This window comes from Bidens hawaiensis, unplaced genomic scaffold (assembly GCF_021521415.1).
Source record: "Bidens hawaiensis isolate Kalapana, Puna unplaced genomic scaffold, B.hawaiensis_p1.1 tig00063855_1, whole genome shotgun sequence".
Classification (NCBI taxonomy): domain Eukaryota; kingdom Viridiplantae; phylum Streptophyta; class Magnoliopsida; order Asterales; family Asteraceae; genus Bidens; species Bidens hawaiensis.
Genome location: NW_027501429.1, coordinates 57,123 through 68,373, shown reverse-complemented (window position 1 = coordinate 68,373; position 11,251 = coordinate 57,123). Strand labels below are relative to the sequence as shown.

At 35.9% G+C, this 11,251-nt stretch overlaps 1 pseudogene; it reads left to right on the top strand.

The window, feature by feature from the left end:
- Positions 1-9,872: 9,872 nt before the first annotated feature.
- LOC143604078 (protein EXORDIUM-like 2 pseudogene) lies at positions 9,873-10,948 on the top strand (annotated as a pseudogene).
- The last annotated feature ends 303 nt before the right edge of the window (positions 10,949-11,251 follow it).

Here is an 11,251-nt window from a genome sequence, read left to right as displayed (position 1 = left end):
ACCCGACATTGTATATGACGTAACTAACGTCTACCGGTTAGGGTATACCTGGTTTCGTCGGAATCGTTACAACCAAAGCCGATTTAATTCAAACACCACACTATGCCAGATTTGTAGGAGGTATCACAAGGGACGATGCAACTTCGCCCTGCCTTCTAAAGTTTGTGAATCATGCAATCGCACAGGTCACGATGCTGCTGATTGCTGGAAGAAAACGATGACTTGCTACAATTGCAAGGAGATGGGCCATCTGAGTTTCGAGTGCCCAAAGAACAAACCTGCTGTTGGTGGTGCGGGTGGTAGTGGCATGGAGTACCGATGTCTATAATATCTGATCGAGACAGTCGTTTTACGTCTCATTTCTGGAAAAGCTTCCAACAAGCCCTTGGTACGAAATTAATCCTTAGAACTGCCTATCATCCGCAAACTGACGGGCAAAGCGAAAGGACGATTCAAATGTTGGAAGATATGCTCCGTGCTAGTGTGATCAATCTAGGTGGAAGTTGGGATGACCACTTACCCCTAATGGAATTTTCATACAATAATAGTTATCACGCAAGTATTCAAACCTCACCGTTCGAGGCGTTATATGGTCGAAAGTGTTGAACGCCTGTGTGTTGGTCTGAAACCTGAACCCGAGATAGTCCAAGAAACCACCGAAAAAGTTATTCAAATTCGAGAACAACTTAAGACGACACGTGATCGCCAAAAGAGTTACGCCGATGTCCGTCGTAAGCCGTTAGAATTCAATGTCGGTGACAAAGTGTTGTTGAAAGTATCGCCTTGGAAGGGCGTTGTTCGCTTCAGTAAGAAAGGAAAATTGAGTCCTCGATTTGTTGGACCATTCGAGGTACTTGAACGAATCGGCAATGTTGCATACCGTTTGCGACTGCCCGAGGAAATGCAAGGGATACACGATGTATTCCATGTTTCGAATCTGCGTAAGTGTTTGACCGATGAATCATTATCGATGCCATTAAAAGATTATGAAATAAATGAGAACTTAAAATTCGTAGAACGTCCAATTCAAATTGAAGATTTGAAAACAAAGAAATTAAAGAAAAGAACGTTGAAAATTGTGAAAGTAAAATGGGACTCGCGTAGAGGGCTCGAATATACTTGGGAACTCGAATCTGAAATGAGAAAGAAATACCCCCATTTGTTTTTGTAAAGCAATCTCGAGGACGAGATTTGTTTTAAGGTGGGGAGGATGTAACAACGTGAAAATTTCGAGTTCAAAATGTCAATTTTTCAAAGTCTAGGGACTGAAATGGCCAAATTCCAAAGTTGAGGGTTAAAAATAAAAAATTCTGTTTTCTTGACCCATAGCGGTACGCGCCCGGGTTAAAAGAAACACCCATCACGGTACGCGATGGGGTGTCTGACAAGGTGTGACACGTGTGCCACGTGGCACACGGTGGCAACGTCTGCCGCCACGTGTCACCACGTGGCAACACTGCCGCCACGTGTCGCCACGTGGAGCGGCGCCTGCCACGTGTCAAATGTCTAGTGTGTGACTGGCCAGGCCTACGTCGCGGTACGCGACGGGCCAGCCAAAGGACCCATCGCGGTACGCGATGGGATCCAAATTTTTGCCTATAAATAGCGGCCAAGGGCAGCTCATTTCTGCACACCAAATCAGCTCTTACATCTCACTACTCTTTCTCTAGCCATACCTCGATAAGCGTGCCATACTTTCTCAACAAACGTGCCCGATCCCTTGTTTGTGTAACGGAGTTTCCTTGAAGTACGTGCCACCCTCCACCCACATACCAAGAATGGCGTTTGTTCTCGAAGTACGTGCCAACGTGTGTTGAAGATTGGTGTTTATCAATTCGCGTGTCAAGAAAAGAATCAATCGAGAAAGAAGCGGCGTTGGAGTGCTGCTCGAGTCTCTAGAGTTTCGATACGCCACTAAGGTTAGGCGTAATAATGAATTCAATATACTTCAATATTATATTAAAAACTTAAGCCCTAAGTCGAGGTTATACTCGATACCTCGATAAAAGAAAAATAAACATAACAAAGAAACGAATAAGAGATTGATTATTGAATATGATGAATACGTATATATGTGTGTAAGTATATATGTATATATATATTCTTTGTTATGAAAATATTAGTTAATGAATAAAGAGTATTCTTAAATAATAAAGAAAATGATTACGTTTCTTGGAGAAGAAGAAACGTCGGGTTTCTATATAAACTAAAGGTTTATAACCTACTTTTAAACTAAAGGTTCTCAAGTAAATGATAATTGAACTAAAGGTTCAATCGAGGATTGAGTTATAAAATAAGACTAAAGGTCTTAAGCCGGATCGTGTATCCGACTAACAAATATTTATACTCGTACTATAGGTGCGATATAAAGAAGGGAAAGACCCTTGGACGGTGAGTGAAGGCGATCCTAAAGAGATAAGGTGAATACGCCCCCAAAATTTTACTTGTTTTAAAATAAGTCAACTTGTTTTATGAAATTATTTACAAGGAACTATGTGTTCCTAAAACCGTTATAAATAAAGGGTATGAACCTAGCCCTCAGGCTGTGGTATACGTATGTCTGGATCCTTACATAGGTGGTACTATGCGATGTATGGGCATGATCGCACCACCCTTGGTCGTAGGACGCTCTCCTGCATGGAGTACGACCGTTGTGTATATTTAACGGGTACTTAACTAAGTCGAATGCTGCGGTGTTTGCTGAGGTGACCTAGAGTAGAAGCTCGTGTTTATAATGTGTTATTTGCCTTTGTTATTCCTAAGCCACGTTGGGCCGAGACAGGCATAGTCTCGACGGGTAATAAAGTAAAAAGAAATATTTTGCGTCAGCGTGTTCACCAGCATTCGTTGCTGACGTATTTTCTTACATTTTGCAGGTGAATAAAGTTAGAGCTTAGAATGACGAAGTACTATGATATCCGATGGCTCGAAATTATTTTATATAAACTTAATGTGGTGGTTTGTAAACAGAAACAAGTAATCTTTGTTAACAACTTTAAACGGGTGTTTTATAATCCCCATATTTTGAATGTATATATATATTACACTTTCGATCCTTAAAGTTTTATAAGTCTTCCGCAAATTAAGGCAACTCTGAATTATTTACAAACACGATACCAACATATGGGTCGCACGCCTAGGCCGTGGATAGTGGTGTGACAAAGTGCGTCCATGTTCCAGTTACTACATATCCGTCCCACGAATCATCCTCAAGGAGAGGGGAACAAAAAGGTGGGATTTCCTAAGGAATTTCACGATAAAAAAAATCGTCCTAGAGTTTAAAAAAAATAATTTTGGAGGGTGAGGCATAGTCTCGGATTAAGTGTGTGCTTTTTGTGTACAATTGTATATGACGAACAATATAAATATGCTAAGCTATGTACAAAATTTAAACAAGTAGGGTACATGTATAGGGACCCTAAGCATGCTACTAGGTTGTTACGTCTAACCACCTATCTTATAGCCTTCGGCTCTGATACCAATCTGTCACACCCCAACCTACGGTGAAACATTCCGGGGCGCAACATTGATTGTATCATAGCTCAGAATCACTAGGTAAAATACACGTGTCAATATCTAAATTATTCATTTATATATCAATTTTTTTAAAAGCACAAACATTGTCTTGACAATAACGTTACAAATCGATAATAAATAATTTAAAACAAGAAAAAGTATTCTTCAATCATCAAGCAACCTAAGATCTCATCTACTTCCAATACTTGATTCATCCGATAAAGCTACCTGCGCCATGCGTGAAAATATATATTTTGTCAACATAAAGTTGAGCAAGTAAACCACGATTTTGAGTATATATAATAATAAAATGACAATTCCGTGCGATAATTGTAAATCACTACAACTAGTATAACAATAAATAAAAGTTGTCTTTTCACTCGAATAATTTTGATAACGAGCTAATTCGACGGCGTATGATCATACTAATGAGGATGAGGATACCAACCAACATAAAGTAAACACATAGTCACATTTTCACATATCAACTAATCGAGCAATTTCAATTACGCATATAGTGGAATCGTAGTGAAAACAATAATTTAATTGTGAACGCATAACGCCCCCAAAATTGTAAAGCGGTAAAAAGGGGGATGTGAATTTACTTACCTTATCAAGTGGATAAACGAGAATGAGATAATAAAAAAAAAAGGCTTGGACGGAAAACGATCAAGCTTCTCGAGGTTCACCGACAAATATTCCTAGTTGTTAATGATAAAGTAAGTTAAATATAAAAGATAAAATAATATGACGGATCTTGGGTCTCAATGAGGTTATTAATGTGTAATTAGTCTTATTAGCATCATCGTACGGTTGTTGTATTTTATTAACATTTTAATTATTACTATTATGATTATTAGTATTTAATTATCATTTTTATTAATTATTTTTGATAACAAAGAGAAATTTTATGTAATATATATATATATAAATTAACGTGGAGTTTTAAAAGAAGATTTATTAGGAATAATTTAAGTTCGGTTTATTAAAATATTGTAATGTAAAAATTTGATTAAAAAGGTTTAAAGAGATAAAGCTATAAGAACCGGGTTTCGTGAGACTTAGAGGTTCGGTTTTAAGAAAAATAACATTTATTACTTAATATATATGTTTCTTTTTAAGCAATATTGGGTATATTAAAAGGTAATATAAAAATAATAAATAAATAAAAGAAAACCGGTTTTTAGGATGACGGGAAAACGACAAGACTAGAGGTTCGGTATATTAGATTTACGTTCATTAAATGTTAAAAAAACATTTAATATAACAGAAAAGTTATTTATTTGTGCTAAAAATAATAATAAAACAAAACCGGGTCCAGGGGGGCTCGAACCCGCGCCTAGACCGGTTCTAGTGATTTAGCATCCTACGCACCAGCCATTGGGCTGGTGTGTTAATTTGTTAGTTTGTATCAGTTTGTTTTAACATAACCAGTTACACCCAAAACCCTTATTCAACAAACAAGCCCTAGATCTTAAATCGATTCAAATGTTTAATGTTTGTTAAAATTGGTTTAGGGTTATCGATTCTGGGTTAAAAATGAACTGTAAGCATGAATTAATTACCTGAGACAATAGTGGATTACGGGTAAACAACACCTTAAGGTTACGGCTCGAACTTGATTATCGAATATGATATTAACGAACTTGTATGATGTAATTAGGTTAGGGTTATGATTTGCGCTGGTTTAAGGAGTGTGTGCAGTTTTAATTGTATTTTAGGTGTGTATTTATAGTGTTTAGGGGATTGAACGAGCCGCGGCTTTGATAGACGAGTATAGCTGTCAATTGCCAATTGTTTTCTATAATTAGGGTGTCGGTAGGATCAAATTTAGGTAAGGAATAATATGGTAGTATCAATTTTGTCAATAAATCAGTAAATTTTGGTTCAAGAAAGGTGGGGGGGGGGGGGGGGTATGTCCGCTGATCGCAAGGAAGAAGAAAAGAAAGAAATTTGAATAATATTTTGCAGTTTGGTCCCTGAGGTTTATAAGTGGAACGAGAATGAATTAAGGTTAGAGTTTGGGTGAAGATTGCAAATTCTTGAAAGTTTAAACATTCAAACTATTAAACAATAAAACTAAAACAAATAAAATACTTAGTAAATGCGTCGATATTTATTAATTGAGTGACCCGAACCCTTAAACGGGTCGGGTATAAATACACGGATATATAAACGAAAACCCAAAATGTTACAGCTAATACACACACACACATATACATATATATATATATATATATACCACACACAAACATATATAATAATAATATATAATAATATTCAATCCAAAATTTCGGCCGACAATATGTTCTCGCACCCCCCACCTCTTATCGCCTCACATTTCGTCTGGGGGTAGTGTTGTAGCCCACGTCGCCCACTTTTCGCCCTCTTTTCTCGCCCACTACACATAGTCTAAGGGTTCGTTAAGTTCTAGCTTTGAATATATTTTTTGGTCGCATCTTTAAACCTCATGTTTTTTAATAAGCCCAACCACCATTTTAATATCTTTATTAGTTAAAGTCGTATGAATTATATGAAGACGGACACACAACAACTTGGATATTTTACTTGAATTTTAGAGAGTTAAATAAATATATTGAGTTGCACCAATCATATCCCTTGCACGTGTGTATATATATACTAGTTTTTATCCCCCGTATCACAGGGGTTGTTTTATATTGTTTGTTCTAATATTTATTTATTTTTTGAATTTATATTTTTTTATTGTATGAAAGTTAATAATATACTTATGGTTTGATGATAAATTGTATCACAAATAAATGAGATTTTATAACTCGGTTTAAAAGCTATATGGTTTTAATGAGACCTAAGACCCATTCATTTTTTTTACTATAAAATTGGTTTTTTAATTATAAATAATATTTATGAAAGTTACTAATATACTTATGATTTGATGAGACCCAATACCCGTTTATTTTTTTACTATAAAATTGGTTTTTTAATTTAAATAATATATATATCTTTTTAAAATAAATAAGATATTAATTTTTAGTATATCCTATTTTATAGGATTTTTACATCAATAATTTGATAATAATAATTTTTAATTTAATGAGATGTTATAACCCGTTCAAGGAATATATGGGTTTGGTAAGACCCATACCCATGAATTCAGGTCAAATGCATGAGAAGCCTCCATTTAAAAATTAAGCAAATCTAGTAACTCCAAAAAAAGAGGAAGCGACCACATCGCGACACGTAGGATTTTTATGTCTTCGTTTATATATATTATAGATTATTATTTTGTTTATCTTAAAAAAATTTAATAACAGGATTGTATTACAAATCATAATAATATATTTTTAGATTAGATAAATTAATTAAATAGTCATGAGTTTTGTGACTATATGAATGTTACTAGTTTTTGTCCCCCGTATTACGGGAGTTGTTTTATATTATTAGTTATAATATTTATTTATTTTTTGAATTTATATTTTATTATTATAAGAAAGTTAATAATATACTTATGGTTTAATGATAAATTATTTCACAAATAAATGAAATATTTAAACCCGGTTTAAAAGTTATATGGTTTTGATGAGACACAAGACCCGTTTATTTCTGTTACTATAAAATTAGTTTTTTAATTATAAATAATATTTATGAAAGTTAATAACATACTTATGGTTTGATGGGACCCAAGACCCGCTTAATTTTTTTTACTATAAAACTGATTTTGTAATTTAAAGAATATATATATCTTTTTTAAAATAAATAATATATTAATTTTTAGTATATCCTATTTTATAGGATTTTTACATAAATAATTTGGTGAGAATAATTTTTAATTTAAAGAGATGTTATAACCCGTTTAATAAATATTTGGGTTTGGTAAGACCCATACCCATGAATTCGGGTCAAATGCATGAGAAGCCTCCATTTGAAAATCAAGGAAATCTGGTGACTCCAAAAAAAGGGGGAGCGACCACATCGCGACACATAGGATTTTTATGTTTTCGTTTATATATATTATAGATATATATATATTAGCTGCCCTATCAGGCTTCCCACCAATCATTGAACTGATGAGTGATACCGAATAATTTGAGTTGCACTTTTAAGATCATGCGTAGTTAAAACTCTGTACCTTTGATCGTTTTGTGTCACATGACGTCCAATCAGTTTTTCAGAGTTTTGAAAAAATGGTGCAGTCAAAACTTTATCTAAAACTCTAACAATAATTATTCAATCATTTTTTTTCCTTTTTTTCATTTCTAATTTTTTTGACTAGAAATGAGGATATTTTAGTTGAATTTTAGGGAGTTTAATAAATATATAAGTTAGAGACACATAGAAAAAAAATTTAAACTGATGAGTGCACGAATGGCGTAAATGAAGAAACACGAAACCCCCCTTTAGTTTAATTACTTAGTCCAAAGGTGAAGATCAAGTATTTCCCACGATGGCTTATATTCCTCTTCGGCGCAATGAGTGGTACTCCTACAAAACAAATTATTATGAGCTCGTTACGATGGATATGAGGGGATTCTCTCGTAACCACCCTTCACCGTGAGAATTAGTGTTTGTAAAGATAATAAGAGTAAGTTGAGAATACTGGATCATGAATGCTTTACCATTTGGAGGTAGGTTAGTAATTATAGCCGTTAGAGGGGAGAGAGAGGATATGGCCAACTGCCCTATCAGGCTTCCCACAAATCATATCCCTTGCACGTGTGTCGCAGAGAGTTGGTGGGCGTCGTGCCCATTTAATGTTGACATGCTGTACTTTGTAGTACTATTGACTATGTGTTGTTAGTCCCTTATTGGTTGGGCGTCATTTACGATGAATATCCTTCTTTTTTGCACCATGCTCGTGGAGATCTTTGGTGCTCCCATTCCCGAGGTGTTAGATAATGTTTGTTATATAAGGACATATCATTCATCGCACTGGCGCCATGTTTGCTGCATGGCGCCTAGCCTTTATAAATGGCGGGAGTATATATCATGTATTTAAGGGTGGGTTTAGAGCATTCACATCCCATCCCCTAAATTTATGTGAGGAGAGTATATAAATTATAGGGTGAGGTTTTGAGTGATTGTGCGTGTAAATTATAAGGTGGAGAGAAAAATGTTGTGATTTTTTGTAAATTTGGGGAAACATTTGGGAAACATTGTTTGCCCATATTTATTTTTTAATATTTGTTGGATTGGTTGTGAGTAGAGGAGAGAGTAAACTGTAATGATAAAGGTATAAAAAATATTATTTAATTAAACAGGAAAGAAAAATGTAGTATTTTTTAGTGTAATTATAGAGATAAGATGAAGAATGGGATGAGAATGCTCTTAGTACCCTACCTTTAGAGTTGGTATTTTATTTTGAAAAGACTAAAGTCGCTTAACAATTTGTGATTTTGGGTAAAACTAGTTAAATTCTATAGAAGTTCACTATAGATATAATGACTTAATGTAAACTAAATAGTAAATTTAACAAATATATTTATTTATTTGTTTGAAAGAGCTGATGGGGCTTGCAAGGCCTAAATCCCCTTAGTTGTATATTATTCAGTCGGGCTAATCGAGCTTAGATTCGTTTATAACTTTCCTAAAATATATAAAAATAAATATTTAAAACAATACAACTTAATTAATGAATAATAAACGAGCAAAGCCCAAACCGTGCACAAGCTTAAAAAAACCTGACGAGCCAAACTCTAGCTATAGAAAAAAGAGCTATAGAAAAAAGAGCTTGAAATGAGTCGCGTTCGAGTTCGATCCTTCATAAGTCAAAGCAAGGCGAGCTCGGGCACAGTTTGACTCGTTTACACCCCTAGTGCCTACAAGTGTTTTATTGTTTCAAGTTGTGATAATCCGATTGATTTTTTAGGCCAGTTAGGTAAAAACATACACAGGATATTGATGGATATAATAGATGGTGCCATAGTTACTAGTTAGGATTAGGCAAATAAGCTAGCAAAATTGTATCCATTAACTTAAGGATTACAATAAATGGCAGAAATACACACACCGTTACTTAATAATGTTAGATACACACAATGAATCTACATTCCTAGTAAATAACATGAACGAAATCTACTAATATATAAAAAGAAATGATATGAAGGAAAACTAAATTTAAGAATAAATTTATTTTCTTTTCTACACCACATGTATTATTGAACATTCTCATAAGTACAAAATATTATTAAAAAAGTGATTTTCTTATAGGACTGAGACGTAAATCTAATGGGGTCAAATCAATATGAAAAATAACATTGATACGTACATCGTAATCATCCTCACGAGCATACACGCATCCATGCTTTTACTATGCCATGTCACCATCACCACTAACCCAAGCCACGTCGACAGAACCTTACAGCCTGGCTTCCTCCCACCCACTAATCACCAACCTCCACGTGTCACCAACCCATAATGAAACCCTACACCTGTCTCTACTATATAAACACATCCCCCCACAACCTCTATCTTCACTCCCTCCCCACTTCACGCTTTTACCCTCCTCATGGCAAACAATTACCATCTTGCCACTGTTCTGATCCTCTTACTCGCCTTAGCTGATATCAAAAATGTTTTCTCTGCGTTGGTGACTCAGCAGCCGCTGGTTTTAAAATATCATAACGGCGCTCTCTTACGAGGCCCCGTCACCGTTAACCTCGTCTGGTACGGAAAGTTTACACCGATCCAACGGTCGATAGTCGTTGATTTTCTTCAGTCGTTAAACACCGTTAGAAAGACGTCATCCGTCACGCCGTTACCTTCCGTCGCGTCCTGGTGGAAAACCACCGTGAAGTACCATAACGGCTCGTCGGCAACAGTCGTCGGAAAACAAATACTCGACGAAAACTATTCCCTAGGCAAGTTTTTAAAAAATTACCATTTACAATATTTAGCGACGAAAGTGTCGCAAAAGAACTCAATTAACGTCGTGTTAACGGCGAAAGAAGTAGCCGTGGACGGGTTTTGTCGTAGCCGATGCGGGACCCACGGGTCAACGAAAACCAAAGCGCGTGTGGCGTACGCGTGGGTTGGGAACTCGGAGACTCAGTGTCCGGGTCAGTGCGCGTGGCCGTTTCATCAACCGATATACGGCCCGCAGACGTCGCCGTTGGTCGCGCCCAACGGCGACGTTGGAGTAGACGGAATGATTATTAATTTAGCGACGGTGTTGGCCGGTGCCGTCACTAATCCGTTTAATGAAGGCTTTTTTCAAGGGCCAGCTTCGGCGCCTTCGGAGGCGGTGTCAGCTTGTACGGGTATATTCGGGTCGGGTGCGTACCCGGGTTATCCGGGTCAGGTCTTAGTGGATAAGACCATGGGTGCGAGCTATAATGCGCACGGTTTAAATGGGAGAAAGTACTTGGTTCCAGCTATGTGGGACCCAAAGAGTTCTGCTTGTACTACACTAGTTTGAATGGGTTTATCTGGTGTGGGTGGGTGTTACGTTAAACGATGGACAGGTGTTACGTTAAACTGCTTGTACTACACTAGTTTAATGTTTGAAGGTTTTGCCACTTGGTGGTGACGAGGATGATCGGTGAACTCGGAACGTTGTCGTTTTGTGTGACGTGTAAATTGAAGTTTCGTATGAAAAGAATGTAAAAAAAAAGTTTGTGATTTAAATAAGTTGTCTTTATATTTAAAAACAATTATAAGTTCCATTATGGTTTTGTTTATGGATTGAGTCAGAAAGTTTGCTTTTAACTAAATAAATAAAGTTTGTAATTATTAAAATGATATAATATAGTAAGAAACC